Here is a 22,065-nt window from a genome sequence, read left to right as displayed (position 1 = left end):
AGGAAGCAATTCCAACTTAGTAAAGTAAATGTGACACTCTCATAGGGAGAATTATAGCCATCAAGAGAGCCAACCCTGGACATTCTGAGACTCCTGTGATGAGGTTTAAAGAGCAAACTTATTCAGTGGGCTAGGGGTGTGGGGTTTGGAAGAAGGGAGGCTTTAGAGGCAGTTGGGGAAGAAAGATTGGGAGTGGACTTCAGTCACTTCTTTCAAACATGTGGGCTCTCCTGCTACTTCCTCTGTGGCCACATATGTGGTAGCCATTATAAAAATAACTAAAAATAAATACACTGTAATACATGAGGAAAGTTGGGAGGTGACTGTGTTAATTTAACAAAATTAGAGCAGAATGTTAGGTTGAATTAAAATGAGAGTAAGATAAAATAAAATTAGAATAAATAAGCATAAAGTAAAAATTTCAAATATCCTAATGAAAGTCTTACTAAAGGATAATAATGGTATAAAAAGACATATTTGAAATAAAAGGTAAAAAGATAGAAACTTAATTTTAGAATTAAGCAGGATAAACTTTATTGTTAAAAGTATGAAGATCATATTAATGGAAGATTGAAAGTCTAAAACAAGTAAATAGTAAAAACTATAAAAGATATTAAGAAATAATATGAGTAAAAATTGGTGAAACTATTTTTAAGAGAAGAACAAGACTAATCAAGAAAAGGAGATGACAAGCCCTGGCCGAGTAGCTCAGGTGGTTAGAGTGTCATCCCCAAATGCCAAGGTTACAGGTTCCATCCCTGGTCAGTCACATACAAGTCAACCAAATGAGTGCATGGGTGGGTGGAACAACAAATTGATGTTTCTCTCTCTCTAAAAATAAATCAAGAAATTAAATTTTTTTAAAAAAAGACAAGATGATAAAAATGTGTAACATTGTGAAATATAACTGATATATAATCACAGGCACATAGGAAGGCAAACAGATTGTAAAACTCTATATAACTATTGACTATATTATATCCATATTACTATTTTGCACTTTGACATACCTTCTGCTTGTAGTGTTATTTTTCTCTTCTGTAATCTCTTTACCTTTACCTTTTCTTTACCAAGTTCTCCCAATTCGTGTCTGGGTCTCCATGCTTCTTCCTCCTTTGCATTTAGTTTGCAAACCCTAGATGTGGCATTCCAGATGTAATTCAATAAGATTAGAAATCCAACTCTCATTAAGTATGTTTAATCATTAGCTTACAGCATGACACACAATCTGCATGCATTCCTTGCATTAGTGTTTCTATTGGCGAGTGTAGTAGCTATTTGAGTTGGCTCTGGAGCCCAATTACATCGTTAGAATTCTAGCTCTACCACTTTCTGTCTTAGCACCAAATTACTTAAGTTCTCTGATCTATGTTTCCCATTTTATACATGAGAAAAAAAATTGCTACCTACTGCATTAGGTTGTTGTAGAGATTTTTAAGTAAGATGATACATGCAATATACATATCCTAGTCCCTGAAACAAAGTGAACTTTCAACAAAGTTATTAATATTACTCAGTGAGTTTTGAATTATTCTAGGGCTTTGATAGTGGCTGTAGTTTTAAGCTTCTAAGAGGATAGTGTGTATTCAAACGTTTCTTTACAATTGGATTTATAAATGTTATAAAATAGGAGCTTTCTTTCATAATGTTTGCATATTAGCACCACTAACTGAGCTATCCTGCTGTAATTCTGGCAGACGACTTGGGTTTGCCAAAATGAATAATCAACTGAGCTAGATCATATGGTTCTACTGAGCTATATAACATTAGTAGAAAGTCAGTAGAGATTTCCAAGTATTTTTCCTGGTGTTTGATATGCTTCAACTCAATGTCAGCAGTTCTGAGTATATTTAAATCAATTCTGTGCAGAGAACACTCTTATCTGAGAGAATGCTGGGAGGTAATCTTAGCTAGTGGAATGCTTGTATGCTTATCCCACCTGGCTTTCACCCTTTTTATACCACCAGGTGCAGGCTAGGGCGGACATCTGTTCTGGACTCAGGAAGCTAGTCATGCTGGCCCCTCTGTACAGGGGCAGGAGAGGTTCCTGAGTCTGGAACTGGAATGGGTTTATGAGTTGAGAGAATATGGCTAAGGGTAGCTGAGACTCAGCACCCTCACCTTCTTGTGAATGTGAGGGGTTTCCTCCTGTCTCAGACCCATGTCACAGCTCTTTTGATTTTCCCTTTAATTTACACATATTGATTTGATTTTTAAAAAGTTGTACTTAAATCAGTTTTGGGGTTTGAAGGTAGACAGAAAAGATCTTGAATTTTCAGTCAAATATTGGCAAAGGATAATATTTAATATTAAAATTTTTTTCTTAATGATTGAAGCCTTTATTTATTTATTTATTTATTTATTTATTTTTGTATTTTTCTGAAGCTGGAAATGGGGAGGCAGTCAGACAGACTCCCGCATGTGCCTGACCGGGATCCACCCGGCACGCCCACCAGGGGGCGATGCTCTGCCCATCCAGGGCATCGCTCTGTCTCGACCAGAGCCATTCTAGTGCCTGAGGCAGAGGCCATGGAGCCATTCCCAGCGCCCGGGCCATCTTTTGCTCCAATGGAGCCTTGGCTGCTGGAGGGGAAGAGAGAGACAGAGAGGAAGGAGTAGGGGAGGGGTGGAGAAGCAGATGGGTGCCTCTCCTGTGTGCCCTGGCCGGGAATTGAACCCGGGACTTCCGCATGCCAGGCCGACGCTCTACTACTGAGCCAACCGGCCAGAGCCGCGTATATTTATTTTAATCAAAATATTTCTGTGAGATAGAGAAAAGATTTGACTATTTTGTTTTACAGAGGAATTTAGCCATTAAGAGTTTTAGTGACTTATATATGCCCAGGACCCTGAGCTATAAACTGTAACATTACATTTAAGAGAATTCAGACATTGTGTCTTTGTTTTCCTCACTTTATTCTTAAGATTACTGCAAAAGTTTAATAGGATGTTGTTTTTATATCTTCATTATGTGGAGGTAAACTTTCTCCCTTTCTCTCTCTTATTAATAAAGTTCCTTCTAGAACAATCCATATTCAAGGACAGACTGTTTTTGATGTATGATTGGAGAACACTTGCTTCCTAGAGCATAGTGCTCTGAAATATACTTACTCAATTATTTAAATAACCACTTATATATATATAAAACATGGTCAAGTTATTCAAATAACAAACAGGGGAAAAACTCAATCAGTATAAGCTCTCCTGTTTTCCAAGTGTTAAATGGCTATTTATAACCTTTGTTACAATCACTACCATTATATTACCAGAACTTTTTTATAACACCTTAAAAAACTTGCCTGTTTCCAAGAATGGTATTATAAGTATAATTCTTTATTCTATTCTCATTATGGCAAGAGGAGGTCAATGGTCGAAAGGGTAGTTTCCTATTATGAGAGGATAAAAACTAAAATCAATAAATCTCCAGATCATAAATGTTGCTACAGTCTGGCAAGGTTGAGAAAATTATGAGCCGAGCCTCATGATGTCTGGATAATGTAGCTTGTAAATTTCTATATACATATGTATGTGGTTATGTATATACTTGCTCCTAGGCCCTTCCTAGAGTTTTCTGAGAAATGTGGTAGAATTTTGTTCAGTATTGGTTCTGGAATTATTGAGAAGATGTTGGTAGAATATATACTAGTATACAAAAATGAAGACGTTATTAATTTATCTGGGAAGTGTTCCTGAGGTTATAAAGTCATGTTTTTTTCTCTTTTGGATTCATTATTTTGATCAGGAAACTGGAGTAGTGTATCATTTACATTCATTATTCAATAAATTATGAATGTTGAGATTAATTGGCAAAACCTTTACCTCTGTTACAGAGACTCGCATTGAGCTGTGATAATTCTAATAGTTTCATAAAAATAGGAGAGATCACCAAAAACACAATAAATTGGTTCAATTGAGATAATATATTTAAATAATTAAACAGTTCAGCATGATCTTTTAGGTCATGTTGCTTAGTGAGTAAGTGCAAGAATATTGAAGCCTAACCTCTCTGTGCCTCATTTCCTTCAGCTATAAACAGGGGGTAATAAAAGTTTCTACATAGGGAGCTGTTATGAGAATTAAACGGGTGAATAATTATAAAGAGCTTTATAGACAGTAAATACTATATATGTGTTGGCTATCTTTTATATAGGAATTTTACAAGTAACTGAAATACCAATAAAAGAATGAGTATTAAATATATTATCCAAATTTCTCTAAAGCACAGAGTGACAACTCATCTGAGAAGTGGCTTCAGGAATATGAGGGTGTCGCTATAACAAAGATGGAGAGCTATGGGCTAGATGTTTTTCTAGGTGTTGAGCCTATGGCACTAAACAAAACAAATATATACATATGTAACATGTCAGGTGGTAGATGCTTAGAAGAAAAATCAAGCAGATCAGAGGACAAAGCATGAGGAAGTAAAATTGAAATCAGGAGAAAACAGAAGCAGATTCACTACCTCAAAACATGCAAACCTTCATTGAGCTCCATATATCTCCTTAATTATGTCTCCTGATACTTCAAAAAATATATGGTAGGAAATGACAAGGCAAAACATGTAAGGGGAGAAAAAGAAAAAAAAAGAAGCTCAGCTGGACAAGAGTGAAAGGGGTCTAAACTATAAAAAATTTAAAGTTTCTCTTACTGAGCATTTTATATCAGTGGGCTATGGACAAGAGAAATAGTAGAATCACAGCTGTGCGGGTAAAAGTAAAACATAATAGGGCTGTGGTAGATGAACCCGTTACCTATTCAGAACTCAGCTGTATCATAAATTCACCTATCCAGAATTCAGCTGAGATCTAGGGACTCTGCTCCTTGCTGAAAAGCTGTTGAAAGGCAGTGATAGGAATCCCAGGATCCATATATTAAAGTTCATGCTTTCATAAGGGAGTCCAGTGACTTAACCTTTCAGAAAACTCTGACAAAACAGAGAGCTTTCTCAACCCACAGTATATCAGGCACAGCAAGTAAGGATGGATTTGGGGAGAAGGGCATTATAATCTAACGTGACAGCATGAAAAGAGACTAATGACAGCAAGATTTGACAAAGCAAATAATAAAAAGCAAACACAGGTATTCAAAGCATAACTGTGCAGGTAAAAACACTTGGAATGAAATACTGCCTTACTCTGTAGCACATTAACTGATAGTCAAATAGCTAAGCCTAAATCCTAAAAAAAAGAAAGAAGGAAAAAAAGAAAAGAAGAAAAAAAGTGAGTGTGGTCAAAATTCTTAGCTGACACAGGCAGGCAAATGAGTTCATTAAGCAGTAAAGGGACAGATTCTTCTATCTAGATACACATCAGGCCACATGAGTTCTGAATATATGAAGCTTTCATGTATCTGTCAATAGAAATATTGGAAATACTTTCCATAATATCCTTGGGACCTTTGCAAACATTATTATGCACATGCTGAATTATACCTACCAATAATACAAAATGAGGAAAGGGGGAGAATCTTTTATTAGACCTTCAAGAAAACCAACTGTTTTAATGGAACCAACCATTTTATTTTGCATACTGTGGGAAGTTCAGCATGGTTTCTTTGATTTGCAAACTACTGAAGTCAATTATCAACAAACTTCCACTCTATACCCCATCTTCTACTTTAACCTCACTTACCCACGCTGATTTCCACCAGACCAGTTTTAGAAGGTGGGATAAAGTAGTAGCGATTAAAATAGGAACATAGCAACAAGACATAGCCGCCCTATTCCCAAATATTTGCCACCAGTACCTATCTACTAAATAAATGGTCAGCTCCATAATTTACAAGCAGCACTATTTGCAAAGTGCCCTTCCTCCTGGGACACAAAAAGTGATCGATTTTGGAAAGGTTGTTAAAGACATGGGTGCTCATCTCTCTTACAACTAGAATGCACCTTCTGTGATGATGTGAAAGCCCCCTCCAAATTGAAGACTCACAAGAACCTTCCACATATTCATTACAAAGGACTTTTATAGTTGCAGTGTTATTACAACTCTCTTTCTCTATCCTGTAAATACATTAAGAACATTACTTTCTATATCCTAATCCACATGTCTAGCCACTTCCCTCCAAATGTATGAAGAGAAGCTCAGAATTTATTTCTATGAGCATGGACGGTGGTCAGTAGCGCTTTGCTAAAACACAGTGGGAAGCCAGAACCGAGGCGAAGGCAAAGCTGGGTGCAGTAAGTTCAAGCATGTCCTGCTAGAAAATGCCTGGCATATGTAAATATCTGGTAGCAGGGAGTTAGAGTGGAGTCCAACATCAAAAGGTAAGCAAGTGGTCCAAAATGTGAACATGCAGGTTTTGGGGGTCTGGAAACAGATGGGGAGCCTAATCTGGGGGCTATTATAGTACTACTGAGGAAAGCCAAAGAGTGGATCAAAATTAGATAACAGCCAAGGGACAAAAAGAAGTTAGGAGAGGTTAAAGCCATATAGCAGGTCTTTCTCTTTCAACCGGCCAAATACCTAATTTCAATGGCTGACAGATACATTTCTGTGCTCCAGTTCTTTCCTCCATTAACTCCCACTTTTTGGCAAGAAAAATAAGTCTCCTGTGAAACAATATAGTTGGCAAGTGGGAGTGGGCAGACATCTCATGGAGACTTTTCAGAAGATTATCCATTTTCATAAATTATTCTCAAATTGCTCTATCTATTTTAAGGAGTGAAGAGTCATTTGGGAATGTATTTGATCATCAATTTTTTTTTTTCTGGGGCTTTGTGTTTAGAACGAATAAAAGTTAATGGAAAATTTATTAAGGTTGACAGTCCACTATGAACTTCAATGTGTTGCAAGTTGAGCTGGTAAAATGGTCTTTAGCAGGAAAGAGAAATGGGACAATTGAACTAACCTATCATATCACTTCTCAATGGTGAGTCTCCTGGGAGAGGTTTTGTCAAAACCTGTTTGTCATGTGTCCTGGGCTCTTTGATGGTTTTCTTTCTTAGCTTTGGACTCCAAGAACACAGTCAAGATATAACTTAACTCTACTACATAACATCTGCTATGGGGTTTCAAAACCACAGAGCAAGCACATTTAATGATTCAAAGTTCACAGCTTTATCAACAGCAACAACTGTTCACAATCAGAGTGAACATGCCATCACCACATGTTACTGACGTGATTGTAAATGGTGCTGATGATTACCACATTCACATGGTACCTTCCTCAATGATCTGTTTTTCAAACACTAATTAATAAATCCTCTCTGGACCAGTGTGAAGAAATACTATAGCACTTTAGTTGGTTGGTTTTACAAGCAAACGTGTTAAATGACTCTGCTAACTTTCTCCACTCACCACTCTTGTTATCTTTCAACTCTCCATTGCCCCAGCTCATGTGCTTCCTGATGCTAAGAGTACTTAATGTCAAAAGAAAAAAGCACATGCAGTATGACATTCGAATGCAGCATTTCTGAAATGTGCATTCAACAGTATAATAAGATGCTCCGCTCTGTGCAAATATTTGTCAAACCAGCTTGGGGTTAATGCATCCTATATCCTCCTTGGAGATTCACAACTAACATTAATTACCATATTAAAGGCTCTAACTGTTTCCACAGCATGGGTCTCTTTTCACTTGAAATTGAGATTTTAGGAGAAGGATAAAAGATTTTTTAGAAACAAAGAAGTGAGAAAGAATATGGAAAAGTGGGTAAATGATAACTGTGTTTGAAATGACAGGTATATGCAAGGGAAATGTAGAGTCAAATGAAATCCCCTTGCTTGAAAATGCTTAAAGCAACCAGTATGTCTTTGGACAACACGAAAGCCTTGCACAGGGAGGATATTTGATGCCTGCTTCTGACTCTGATACTAATACACTTAATGGCATTAAGTCATTTAATCTGGGTCTCTCTGGATTCCTTTTCCTTATCTTTAAATAAGGTTTTAATCTTATCTATTTTGTTGTTGTTATTTTTATATTTTTTTTCAAAAAGATACTTGAAAGGACCTTAAACTTGGTAATGGCCTAGTATGACCTTTAGTCTTATATGGAAAAAAGGTAATGCTCTTACAAACCAAAAAAAAAATTATTTGAAATTTCTAAAAAAGTCACCTTGTGAGAGCACACCACTGACCGTCATTTCCTTTAGTGACTTTATCACAATCCATATTGTAGTCCTCAAGTCTGAGTCCTAGAATGTTGCAGGTGGCTTACTTCCAGGAGCATGCTCCAATGCATAGGACTTACAGAGATGGATATATAGACAAGGCACTGTCTTATTATTATTATTTTTTTTAGAAATTAAGTTTAATGGGGTGACATTGATCACCAAGAGTACATTGTACAGGTGAACATTTCTATAGCATTTGAACTGTCGGTTGTATTGTATACCCATCATCCAAAGTCACATCATTTTCTGTCACCATATATTTGTCCCTTTTCACTCTCGTCCTCCTTGCCCCCTGCCTCCTGGTAACCACTTCACTTTTATCTATTTCTTTGAGTCTCAGTTTTATATCCCACCTATGTGTGAAATCATTTAGTTCTTAGCTTTTTCCAATTTACTTATTTCACTCAATATAATGTTCTCAAGGTCTATCCATGTTGTCGTTAATGTCACTGTCATCGTTTCTTATGGTTGAGTACTATTCCATTGTATATATGTACCACATCTTCTTTATTCAACCCTCTATTGAAGGACACTTTGGTTGTTTCCATATCTTGGGCACTGAAAATAATACTGCAATGAACATGGGGGTGCATGTGTCTTTGTGTACCAATGTTCTTGAGTTTCTTTTGGGTAGATACCCAGTAAAGGGATTACTGGGTTATATGGTAATTATATTCTTAATTTTTTTAAGATACCACTATACTGGATTTCATAATGGCTGTACCAGTTTACATTTCCACGAGCAGTGAATGAGAGTTCCTTTTTCTCCATAGCCTCTCCAACACTTATTACTTGTCTTGTTGATAACAACAAATCTAACTGGTGTGAGACAGTATCTCATTGTAGTTTTGAGTTCATTAATAGCTAGTAAAGATGAGCATCTTTTTATACATCTGCTGGCCATTTGTTTGTCTTCTTGAGAAAAGTGTCCCAGTCCTCTCCTTTTTTTTTTTTTTTTTTTTTTTGTATTTGTCCGAAGTTAGAAGAAGGGAGGCAGTCAGACAGAGTCCTGCATGTGCCAGACCTGGATCCACCGGGCATGCCCACCAGGGGGCGATGCTCTGCCCATCTGGGGCATTGCTCTATTGTGGCCGGAGCCATTCTAGTGCCTGAGGCGGAGGCCATAGAGCCATCCTCAGCACCAGGGCCAACTTTGCTCCAATGGAGCCCTGGCTGCAGGAGGGGAAGAGAAAGAGAGGAAGGAGAGGGGGAAGGGTGGAGAAGCAAATGGGTGCTTCTCCTGTGTGCCCTGACCGAGACTCAAACCTGGGACTTCCACACACCAGGCCAATACTCCACCATGGAGCCAACCGGCCAGGGTCTCCTCTCCCCTTTTTAAATTGGATTGTTTGCTAGTTTGTTGCTGAGCTTTGAGTTCTTCATTTATTTTGGATATTAACCCCTTATTATAACTGTTGTTTGTTTATTTTAGAAAGAGATCTATAAGCATCTACAGCAGCTTGGTGAGTGTGTTCTTCCCTGCAGCATTTGGGAGAGAAGCCACATCATCAGAAGAGGTCTTAGGGCCCATAGAATCAGAAGGCATGGGTTTTGCTTTGTAACTCAAGTGATTGGTACCAGGAATCATGACTACCCCAAAGAGAGTCAACTTAGTCTTGGGTCTGGCTAAGTCCAGCCCTGAAGCCAGCAGCCCCTTGCACCTGAATATGCAACTCTGTAAGTCTCCTCCTCTGAGGAATCATGGGTAACTAATCTCTTTGTTGACTTCCATTGTTTTAAAGTTATGTGTATGAATCCCTGTAAGTAGGTCTTGCTCTGACTCTGGCATGGGAGACAGTCTATCTTCTTCAAAGTCTTTTAAAAAAAATATCTCTAAGTTCTTCCATTATGTTTTGGTTTTATACAGAAATCCACATTTGCTGTATTTCAGAGAAAAATAATTGAAGGACTTCTGTAAACCTCAATTAAATTCTTCACTTGTCTCGTGTTTAACTGTAGCGATACTGGTTAAGGGCTTTGCTTCAAGCCTGGCATATAGTGTTTAGTAAATGTCAAATTGAAAAAAAAAAGATCCAAATAAATAAGAACCACCAGCAGGGCCTTGAAGACTAAAGGAATATATTATTTGCCCAGATATGCTATACTATTTTTTTTGTGTGTGTGTGACAGAGACAGAGAGAGGGACAGATAGGGACAGACAGATAGGAAGGGAGAGAGATGAGAAGCATCAATTCTTCATTGCAACACCTTGGTTGTTCATTGATTGCTTTCTCATATGGGCCTTGACTGGGGGCTACAGCAGAACAAGTGATCCCTTGCTCAAGCCAGCAACCTTAGCTTCAAGCAGCAACCTTGGGCTCAAGCCAGTGACCATAGGGTCATATCTATGATCCCATGCACAAGCCAGCAACCCTACGCTCAAGCTGGTGAGCCTGGGCTCAAGGTGGCGACCTTGGGGTTTTGAACCTGGGTCCTCTGTGTCCCAGTCCAACGCTCTATCCACTGCACCACTGCCTGGTCTGGTTACACTATACTATTTTTAAAGAGGACAGAAGCAGATTTTTGATCATTAGTTACCTTATCACCTAAGAATAATCTCTACTCTAATGAATTACTCTAATGAACAAATGAGCTAATGTACAATACATCAGTGTGCTTATAACTTATAAAATGCTTTTCAAATGTAAGGTACATTATAGTTATTCAATTTGTTGTATTATGCAAGAACATCTGAATTGTAGATGGTATTGGGAAATTGCAAATGATAAGAGAAATTAATTTGTGTTAGACTAGTCTAATACATTGGACATTCAGGACAATTTTGGCCCAATGTACAATTAATTGGATATCAAATTAACATCAAGACCCAAGTTGGTCTTTCTGGTAAACCCTTAACAGGAGGGTGAAAACAAGTGAACTATGTTGTCTGTGGGCGGCCTTGTTATTAGATTGTGATGAATGTGGCTGTTAAACATTTAAGCAAAAAGATTTGCAGCTTTCAGTGCCATAGGGAACAGTTTTCTCTGTGTCCTTACCCAGTCAAGTGATACAAAGCAAACTGGGCTGCTGAATAATTTCATATAATTGCACCCTGGAGAGTTGAAATATACAGGAAGGAGGTCTTTTGTGTACAAGTACCCGTTTCAGAAACTACAATGGAAAATGAATACATCTGTTGGTGAATGCTTACCTGCAATTATCTTTAGTTGAAATTTCCAAATGTTGAACATAATGAAAATTCCCTGGGTGAAAAAATGTTCCTGGTTAGCTTCAGTAGCTACTCGTTATTCTAAATGTTCTTAGCAGGCAAACTGAACAAAAAGAAACCTCTTTTATGAAAATATTACCTGCAAAGTACAGGGGCAGGTTGGCTGGTCTGTTGCAGGCAGTAATTCCTCTAAAGAGCCTTGTGGTTTTGTTGGGATGTGTGTGTGTAGGGGGGAAGGTAGTTTCACTTCCTCCCTCATCTGTCTGAGTCCTTCATAGGCATCTGCTTGATTTGGGGGAACCCACCTGTCAGTCTCCTAAACTGGAATTAATTGGTGTGGGAGACAGTTTCAGGTGAACAATTAGGATTTTCTTTCTCAGTAGAGGTGTTAAATATTTTACACCACACATTACAAATATATCATGCTTTATAACTGCTCATTAGCCCACACAATAGACCAAGGGAGTGCTCCAAGCTATTACCCTCCTGTCCTAGTTTAGAGAAAACTAAATAGGAAAGGGGGTGCTCCTGGTCACACTCTGTCGAAGGTAGAAGTGGAACTAACTAGCTGTTACTCATGAACTGAGACCAAAGGCTTTAGACAACTAAATAAATACTTAATGCTCACAGAGGGGGCTAGCTGCCTTCGGATCCTTCCTCAACACTTTCTTGGAGCCTCTCCCAGTCATTGCATAGAGCTGGTCCCTCTGTGAGTTTTCCAGGGCCCGCCTCATCTCTTACTGCTGTATCTGGCTCTATTTCCCAAGCTGGATGCCAAGATTCTTCGCTTATCCTACTTCTGTTGTTGTTGCTGGTTTCTCTTCCTTCCTCCCCACCCCCCATTCTACCTTCGGGTGACTGTGGGAATCTCTTCATGTTTTATCCCCTGTGTTCCCTTTTTGCCACATTGTCTCATCACTTATTACTATATTCCTTCTTAATTATTATAGTTAACAATCTTCAGCCTCCCTGATCTTTCTCCTCAGAACTCTTCAGTGATCTGGAGGAACACCTCCCACACCCCTCACCTGTAGACGTGCTGTTTTGCATCCATTTATCTCAACCTCTTACTACTGACCATCTGAAAAGGCTGACCTTAGAACAGGTACTAAGATAAATAATCACAAAAATTGATAAATAACCTAAATGTGCAACAGTTAGAGAATGGCTTAATTTAGGATACTGCAACTCACCGAAATATTTTAAGTGGTTATAATAAACAAGATAGAGAAATATAAAAATAATTTTGATAAAATGTTAATTAAAAATATAGAGTAAATTCCATTTACTATGATTTAATTAATGCATATGCCTGTGGACAATAACTGAAATAGAATATGGGAAACAATAATATAAATGATTTTGGTGGTGAGATGATCAGAACTTCCAAATGTAAAACATTTCTATAAAGTTGTCATACTCTTTTGATAATAACTGTCCCTTTGACCCAATCTCTGATTTATCTATCCCTCTTTTTTCTACCCAAATTATTGCTACCTTTGCTAACATGGCTTTCTTAACTTTATATTGAGATCTCTTTCTTTTAGTTCACAATGTGGAAAATCTATAAATTTCATCTCTAAATAAAAATAATGATAATGACACAAGGTGAATTACTGTAAGAAAAGGTTATTAAGTTTAATTTATGAATAGAATTCTAATGTTTTTGTTCTTTTAATAACTCAGACTTAAAATATTTTAGTTCACTTTTCAAATTTAATTCACTTGTCAAACTGAAGTTACCTGACAAGGAAAGAAAAAATTTTCTCTTCTTACCCTTTTCTCTATCAAGAAAATGATATACCTTGTAAATGGAAAAGAGCCTGGAAGTATCAGAAAGGCAGGTACTACTTGCTCTCCAGTAATAAGATGTTTCATTCTCATGGTTTATTTATTTATTTAAAAAAATTTAATAATAGATTTTATTAACTCAATATGCCTACAATCTTATCATTTCAACATAAATCAATATAAAAATTGAGTTTACATTCTTTTCTTAGTACTAAGTCTACCAAAGCCAGTGTGTATTACACTCTAAAAAACATCTTGGTTTGGACACCTGTGGGATTAGGTGTCTTTCAAAGTAGCTGTTTAGAAAATAAATGCATTAGTTCAGGGTAGTGTTAAAGAAACGTTCTTAGACAAAAACAACGACAACAAAACCCAAAAAGGAAAACAGTGCCTCTTTCCTTTCTGGAGAAATATGGCATAAAATGCTTAGGAACTAATTTCATCTAACTGTTCTTTTGCTGTTGTCATCTATGTCTCAATATTAGCCTTCTCTGACCCTGCACTATGGTCTCTGGAAGTGTGTGTGCTTGCAGGGTGCCCCTAGGGCTTGATGAGTTCCCCCAGAAGACAGCAGCTGGCCCTAGTTAACAGGTCTCACTTCCTTCAGTTCTGTGTCTGCCTTTGGGCTGGATGGAGGCTACGGCTCCAGGCATTAGAGATTCTGGGTCTGATGCTAAGCATCCAAACTGTTGGACTGTCTCTATATTTAAGATAGTCATAAGGCAAAACTCTCCATGTTTTAAGCTTTCTTGGAGCTCTGAGATTTTTGTTCTGGATCCAGTCTTGTTGGATTGTTAATTATGAGAATGTAAGAGTAGCTCATACAGCAAGTGTTGTACCTCAGTGCCAGAGCGAAGCCTGCCCTGAGCTGAAAATGGAATGGTTCAACGTTGGATGCAGGTTATTAAAGATTCTGCTTACTTTACAATGGTCTGTTAACAGCTCTAATGTCTTTAACATGTGCAGCCTATTGACTTTTAAGTAACATTTTATTGAAGTAACTGCCGCGCTTATTAGCCTGTAAGATTTACGCTTCATTTTCAGTCCTGAATCTGGGGGAGGGAGCAGCCTTCCCTTAAATGGAGAGGCAGGAGTATTGTGAGATAAGAGATGCTCAGAATGAATGGTTACATCTGTGGTGCAGTAGGGTTAGGAAGAGAAGCAGCACGTCTCCTAGGATTTGGAGTGCGCTAAATGGCCGCAGAGAAACAATCCCATCTTCATTAATGGGGCTAAAATTTGGAGAGAAAAAAATATTTGCAGATGTGGCCAGTGTGAATGGCTTATGTCGTGGTTGTACTGTTTTATAGTTTCAGGTGGATAGTTAATTTCAATGAGTGTGAAATTTCACATAAGTGAACAGCCGGAGAACTATGAGAAATGACACCTAAATGTTCCATGCTGCTTTTACTTAGGCATTCTGGAAAAATAAAAGATTTGCCCACATGAAATCTTTTCACTGCTGCTGTTACCTCTTGCAACAGAAAGACTAATGCTATTACATATATAGCTCATTGTGCTAAAGATAATTCAATATGCAAATCTACAAAAATCTGAAAAAAATATTGCGAGGACTAGTTGGTATTCCCTCGACTCCAGGATTTTTGGGTATCAAATAATTTACTATAGAATATAAAAGGAAACTTTAGTACATTTAAAATAAAATTTGGTTATATATATATATTTTGTTGTTGTTGTTGTTTTTGTATTTTTCTGAAGCTAGAAACCGGGAGAGACAGTCAGACAGACTCCCGCATGTGCCCGACCGGGATCCACCAGGCACGCCCACCAGGGGGCGATGCTCTGCCCCTCCAGGGCGTCGCTCTGCCGCGACCAGAGCCACTCTAGCGCCTGGGGCAGAGGCCAAGGAGCCATCCCCAGCGCCCGGGCCATCTTTGCGCCAATGGAGTCTCGGCTGCGGGAGGGGAAGAGAGAGACAGAGAGGAAGGAGAGGGGGTGGGGGTGGAGAAGCAAATGGGCGCTTCTCCTGTGTGCCCTGGCCGGGAATCGAACCCGGGACCTCCACATGCCAGGCCGACGCTCTACCACTGAGCCAACCGGCCAGGGCTATTTTATATTAAGTGTGTTAGAACAATGTGAACAGTTGAATGGCTGTACAGTTTTTCTTTTTTTTTCTTCCTTATTGCTGAGGAAACTCGTTATGCATAAACGTGAGTTTGTTGCATAAAAGAGAATCTTTCCACACAATCACATGTTAGTGAGTTCAGTATGCTGGGTAGAAATGAAATCTTCAAATGACTACCAAAGAGCACAGAATGCGGAGTGAAAACCAGGTCACAGGGTAGGTTCAAATATGAGTTTCACAATGATCTGAAGTTTTATGGTTTATGGACAAGGGCATGTTTCTCATTTTTCACATTGTGGCTCAGAAATCAGCTGAAGAATCGAGCACAAGGCAGAGACTTCTCATAATTTTTCCAGACCAGAGATAAAGCTTTCTTGAACATTTATGGTAAAAACTGAAAGACAGATAAGCACCCACAGCTAACTCTGAGTCAGTACTAGTTCTTCTGCTTTAAGACACATCTCTTCCTTTCTGGGAAATCCTGTCACCCATGCTTGAACTGATGGGAAACTGTCTATCATAACCATGGGGCTTAAATTACCAGCTTTTCAGGTCTGCAGAGACTTTGAGAAATGTACTAATATATTCACAACAGGAGGAAAGTGCCAACAGAAACAGATCCTGAATTGGTTCCCAAATAGAATGACAAAGAATGTCCACCAGACCACACACAACTCATTCCCCTGCAATATACACTTGTTTTGCTTCACCCACCTATCAGCAACCTGGGAATGCTTCATGAGGGGACTAGATGACTCCTGCCACTTAATTAAATTTTGCACTTAGCTCAGTGACTCAGGATCTGTTTGTTAAAAAGTGTTTCTTCCAAGTAGTTCAGTTTCTAGGAGATGGCTCCTTTAAGAAAATGTAAGGGGGGTGGGGATTAGGGCCAGCGTGTAAATAAGAGTTAAGTTTATGCCCTGAAACAGCAAGCTGGTGTACATATCAGCTGTACATAAACTGCATGTTCATCTCTCACATTTTTTATTTTAGAATAGATTGTTTTAAAAAGTACCTGACTATCATTTAAGATAACAAAATATTAAAGTAAAACTAAGATAACCTCTCTATAGCAAAAACCTAGAAAGTCAATCAGTACAAATTTAATAAAGTCAGTTTCTAGTCTGCTGTTTTCTGGAAATAGACTCTTTTGCAGAGATTGTGAAACCGCTGGGGCTAACATCAACGGGGAGGACTATTTATATTCAGATTATATACTCTGAAAAGTCTTGATCCTGACAAGAGCAAGTGGACAAAGCTCCACCTGAAATAACTAAAAGAGTTTTGAAGCTAGCTGCCTTGCCTAAAACCTAAGCACTACAAGGCGCAAAAATGAAATGCTACATCCCAGAAAACATCTGTGGTGTCTTATTTAACTTCTGATTAATTGTACATAGGCCCCAAGTGAAAACAATTGATATAAAAACTGAAAAGGATTGGTGGTTATAAATTCCAAACATTTCAGAAACTTTATGTGAGTTTTTTCAACTTTGGTTAATGCTTTAGTCCTAACACCTTTAATAAAATCAAGGTGACAGACCATGAAAACATTTACTTCAGAACTACAAGCAAATCTGATACTATTGTTGAAAGATGCCTGGAGGCACGTGGACTAGCGATCAGCAGAAGAGGAGGCCAGAGAAGTGTGGAGGTGTGCAGTAGCTCCACTAGGACCCCGGGGTTCTTCAGAATGACTACAGGGCTTTGAAATATTAAACCAGCTAATAATAGGGAAGACGCCAGAGAGCAAATCCTACCCTGATCACAGGAAGAAGAGCATTATCCAAAGGCAAATTTATTTTCTCATCCAGATTAGATTATTTTTCTGATATTAAGTAAAATGTGGTTTCATAAATTAATGCCTGTGCAACATGAAGGAAGCTAAAACAGAACCATGAAATTCTTTAATTCCGCAGTTCACAATTCACTCTTCATCCACTGTCAAGCCTAGACCCTGAAAATACAAACAGGCAATTTCACAGCTAACTAAAATGTTGATTGTTAAATAACAGAACTTCTTCAGACTTCCAAATACTGTATTTCATAAAACAATATGAAGTAGTTTTGTAACTCCCTGGATGAGAATCGGAGTGCAATAAAACTTAGATCATTTCAGGGACCTGAGAGATATCTATTTAGCAATTCTAGTGTTATCTAAAAAAAGGATAGATTCTGCTCCACATCCATTATCAGGTCTCCTTTGTTTTTACTGGCTAACTTGAGATATAAAAATCACAGCATATTTATCTCATAATGTTAAGTTCAGTGTTTATTTCTGAACTTACCCTTTTTTATTTTCTACTGGGATGTGATAACTTTCTGAAAAAGTCCCTATATGTAATGAAGGTTAAAGATACTGCACTCCAGGGATTTCAGAATGCTAAATATTTGGATATTTCCCAAAGAATGATTGCTTTGGAGAGAGACTTGAGGTCCAATGTTACAAAAGTAAAAGTGATTGCACTGGGGAAAAAAAATAATATGTTCCTTGAGAAAGTGACTAGTTTCCTATTTTGTTGCATCAAATTAAGTCTAAAAAGCTATAGCTGCTTTTGTTCTCACAAGACAAGAGAAATAACTTTTCTTATTATTATGGCAAAATTTAGTAATATTGTATAAGATGAACTGTATCTGAAAAATAAGTGAATTTATAGTAAAATGAAAATGTCATTAGAAACAAATAAAACAGTTGGTTTACAGTGATGTTTACCTTTTAAATTTTAAACAGTCAAAAGGTGGGAAGTTATTTGTAATTTTAAGTCCATGTAGATGCTGTGAAACTGGTAAATAAATATGAACTACAATAAATGTTCATAGACCTATTCCTCTCTTCCTCTCACAAATTATTTCATAGCATATTATGTAATTCTGTTGGGAAGTTGGATATCTATTATTTAGAAAAATAGTTATCTATAATTAAAACTGTTTTAATTTAAAGCAATAGTATCTCATGTTAGATGAGTAATTTTATTAATAAAATTATGTATTGTACTATTATCTTCTCAATTGTTAAGCAAACTAAAAATTTTATCAAAATTGTACTCAAATATTTAGTTTCTATAAAATCATGTATTCTATTTATGTTGCTCTTCACAATTACAATAGGTACTATTAAGAAAATATGTTCTTTCATCATTAACTTTTAATTTGAAGAGTTTTAAAAAAATCCGTTTTTCTGTATGAGTGTTATGTATGAAATCATGCTATTCTCTGCATGTAAGAAAAAAACCATTCCATTTGAACATTAAAGTAGATGAGACTAAAGAATGATTTGGGATATTGAAAGAAAAAAATGAATAAACATAATTTTCTTATACAAACTACAAGAATTATGGCAATCCCTTTTTAAATAAATTTATTCTTATTGTTAATTACATTAAGGCAATTGTCTGACTCTCTCTAGAGATTGGAGCCTTATAGACTTAATGACTATGCAGATGGCAATGGGTTTTGTTGTTGCTGTTTTATTTATTTCTATTTTTTTACCATTTTAATACCCAGTTCTTAAAAAAAGAAAAGATACATTTGAGTACTCCACCCTCCATAGTTACTTCAGTCACGGAGCCTATATGGCTTTCAGGGACATCTATGGCACACATAGCCAGAACGTGAATGTGTAGAGAAGCTTTATCATTTTCAAGGCGTTTCCACACACATCTACGGGAGAGGTGGGCAGCATCCCTCTGCTGTTCCACAGATGAGAACACTGCAATGTAGAAGAGTTAAATGGGCTCCACTAGATCCCAGATCTTAGTAACTGAATTGAAAATACGATTCAAGTTTTAAGACACCTACCTTAGATTTAGTGATTCTAAAGACTAGTAAACATATATAGAAGTGTCAGCTCCCAAGGCCTGGAAAATCTTCACAGCAGGCAATAGTTTAAATGACTTTTAACATCCTTCTTCCCAGATATCTAATGTGTATGAACAGAGAAGAATCATTCACATAAAATATGTTTAAAAACTTTTAAAGGTAGAGAATATTGACCTTGGGGGTAGGATGTGGGCTAGAACCAGGAAGTGTTTAGATCCGCTGAATTCAAGTCAAAGGGGCCATCAATATGCTGGAAGTCCCGTGTTCAGAGTGTTATGTCACCTGGTATGGCTCTGACAAACTTTAAATGCTAGTTGTACCACAGCTAGCTCTGCACCTAGAGCAAGCTATGAACCTTAATTTTCTCATCTCTAAAATCAGGATAATAATACCTCACTTGCAAGGATTTTTGTGAGCATTAGATGAGCTAATTGAGTGAAGCAGTTGAACAGTGTATTAATCCCAAGGCTGACAAAGCATATTATCTCAAACTGGGTAATTTAAAACGATGTCAGTTTATCCCCTCACAACTCTGCATGCTGAAACTCTGAAATTAAAGTATTGTCAGGGCTGTAGCCTCCAAAGGTTCTGGGGGATAATCCTTCCTTGTCTCATCTGGCTTCTGGTGGCCCCAAGTGTTCCTCGGCTTGTGTCTACACAACTCCAATCTGCCTGTTTTTCCAAATGGCTTTCTCCTCTGTCTCCAATTCAAATCCCCCTTCGCCTTTCACTTTTAAACATATTTGTTATTGAATTTAGGGCCTGCACAGAAAATCCAGGATAATCTCAAATTTGAGATCTTTAGTTTAATTACATCTGCACAGACCCTTTTTTGCAGGTAGTAGGGATTAAGACATAGATACAGTATATCTTTTTGGGTGGTCACCATTTAATCCACTATGGTGACTAGGAACAAAACTTTGTGTTTCCTATCTCTTATTATCTTTGATTTATAAGATGTGGTCAATTCTAGGGTGATTAGCCCAGTGGTTTTCAGTCTTAACTGCACATTAGAATCACCTGGGGCATCTTTTAAAACCTGAATATCTGGGCTGTATTATAGACCAATTTAGTCAGAATCTCTGGGGGTGAAACACAAGCTACTTTTTAAAAAGAGCTCTCTAGGTAATTCCAACGTACAAAGTTAGGAACTACAGGACTAGGGTACAATTGGAGACTGATCATAAAGACCCCAGGTTTTCTGGATTAAACCAGAATCTTTGGGCCTTATTCATTCAACAAATCTAGTTCTGGTATAGGAATGTAGAAGAATTCATTGTTTTATCAGCTCACCCATGCAAGTCATGTTGCTTGACTCCTATACAACATTTCTGCCTGTGCTTTGTGCCAATTCTTATTTGTAGAAATAGTTTAACAGAGGGTTTAAAAATGGACATGATGGAAATTCATGAGATAAATGAAGCTCCAACTTCATGTTCTGATTTATTCAAGAGCACTTTTGTAATGGGGCCGGATCTAGACTTAAGCTCATTTCCAAATCTAAATTAAGTGAAGGTGTTAGGCACTATTGCAGACACTGTATTGCTGGAAGAATACTTTCTGAAAGTTCCTAAGTATATCTTCCTAATTAAACGGCACACTGTTTTTGTAAGAGCTCTTGGGGTGTTGATTGGTGTAGATGCAGGCGTCCCCAAACTATGGCTTGCGGGCCACATGTGGCCCCCTGAGGTAATTTATCCGGCCCCGCTGCACTTCCAGAAGGGGCACCTCTTTCATTGGTGGTCAGTGAGAGGAGCACTGTTATGTGGCAGCCCTCCAACGGTCTGAGGGACAGTGAACTGGCCCCCTGTGTATAAAGTTTGGGGACCCCTGGAGAGAGTGCTGCTGTGCTGGGCTGTGCAAAGTATTCGATACACTCTTCTTTCCATTTTGTTTCCATGCTGATTCATACCCTGATCTTCTCTGTGGATTACAGAGCACAACACCAGAAGAAACTTGGGGAGCTATAGTGCCACTGGCCTCAGGAAGCCAGCATATATAACAAACATCATCACCATCTGAAACATAAATGCAATGACCCCCTGAAGACATGCAAGTTATATTCAAAGCACTTCTGTTTTCTACTTGGCTTGGCTAATCAGTCGTCAAATGCAAGTCTTCAAGAAGTTTCATCAGTGACCCCTGCTGTCCTTATAACCTTACCATATCTTCTCTGAAACCATGATTCCAGAAGCCAGCCTAATACCTTCTTAGCCAATAAAGAATGTATACTTGATAAAGACACAACCTTAAGTCAAAGCCCCCAAATGCAGCATGTAAATATATATTGAGAAATATATTGAAATGCCAGAATGATGGGTCTGAAGCCTTGATATCATATAACATAGCTGTCCACCTACTTTTCCCACATGTTAGCCTACACCATGGCCTTGCAATTTTGGAGCATCCATAGAATGCATTGGTTATAAACTGTCTACACGTCCCCTCTCATCTGCAGCACCAGAATTCTAAACTGGAGCTAAGGAGACTGAAGTCCGCTTGGGAAAGGGACATGGATCCTGGAGAACTTGTCTTTTGGTGAGGAGAAAGAAGTGGGAGTATATAAATCTAAAATTTCCACCCTCAAGGAGATGGATAAAAACATGCAAGATTATTCAGTTTATACTTACATAGATAGTAAAATTATATTTTTTAAAAAAACAAGAGAACGAATATCACAGAAGTCAGGATGAAGGTTACCTCTATGGAAAGGAGTTAATATAATGAAGAAAAGGCAATGACAGGGCTTCTAAAGGAGAGCAATGTTTTATTAGTTGATAGAAGGTCACACACATGTTTATTTTATTATTCTTCTTTACACAATAAATGTTTTATATATTCTTCTATATGCAAACTATATTCTGCATTTTTAAAAAGTAGCATGGTTAACCTGAACTATAAAATATTTTTAAAACCTTATTTTTCTTCTACTTTATATCATATCATCTTTTATTTTGACAGTATGCTTGATTTTTACATTTATGTCAATCATTAAACAATAGTTCCATTAACATGTAATATCTTTTTTTTTTTTTGGAAAGATAGAAAGAGTCATGAACATTGAGCTGCTCCTGTATCTTCCCT

The sequence above is a fragment of the Saccopteryx leptura genome, chromosome 1, assembly GCF_036850995.1.
Source record: "Saccopteryx leptura isolate mSacLep1 chromosome 1, mSacLep1_pri_phased_curated, whole genome shotgun sequence".
Classification (NCBI taxonomy): Eukaryota; Metazoa; Chordata; class Mammalia; order Chiroptera; family Emballonuridae; genus Saccopteryx; species Saccopteryx leptura.
The sequence above is the reverse complement of the archived record's forward strand: the minus strand, read 5'-3'. Positions refer to the sequence as shown.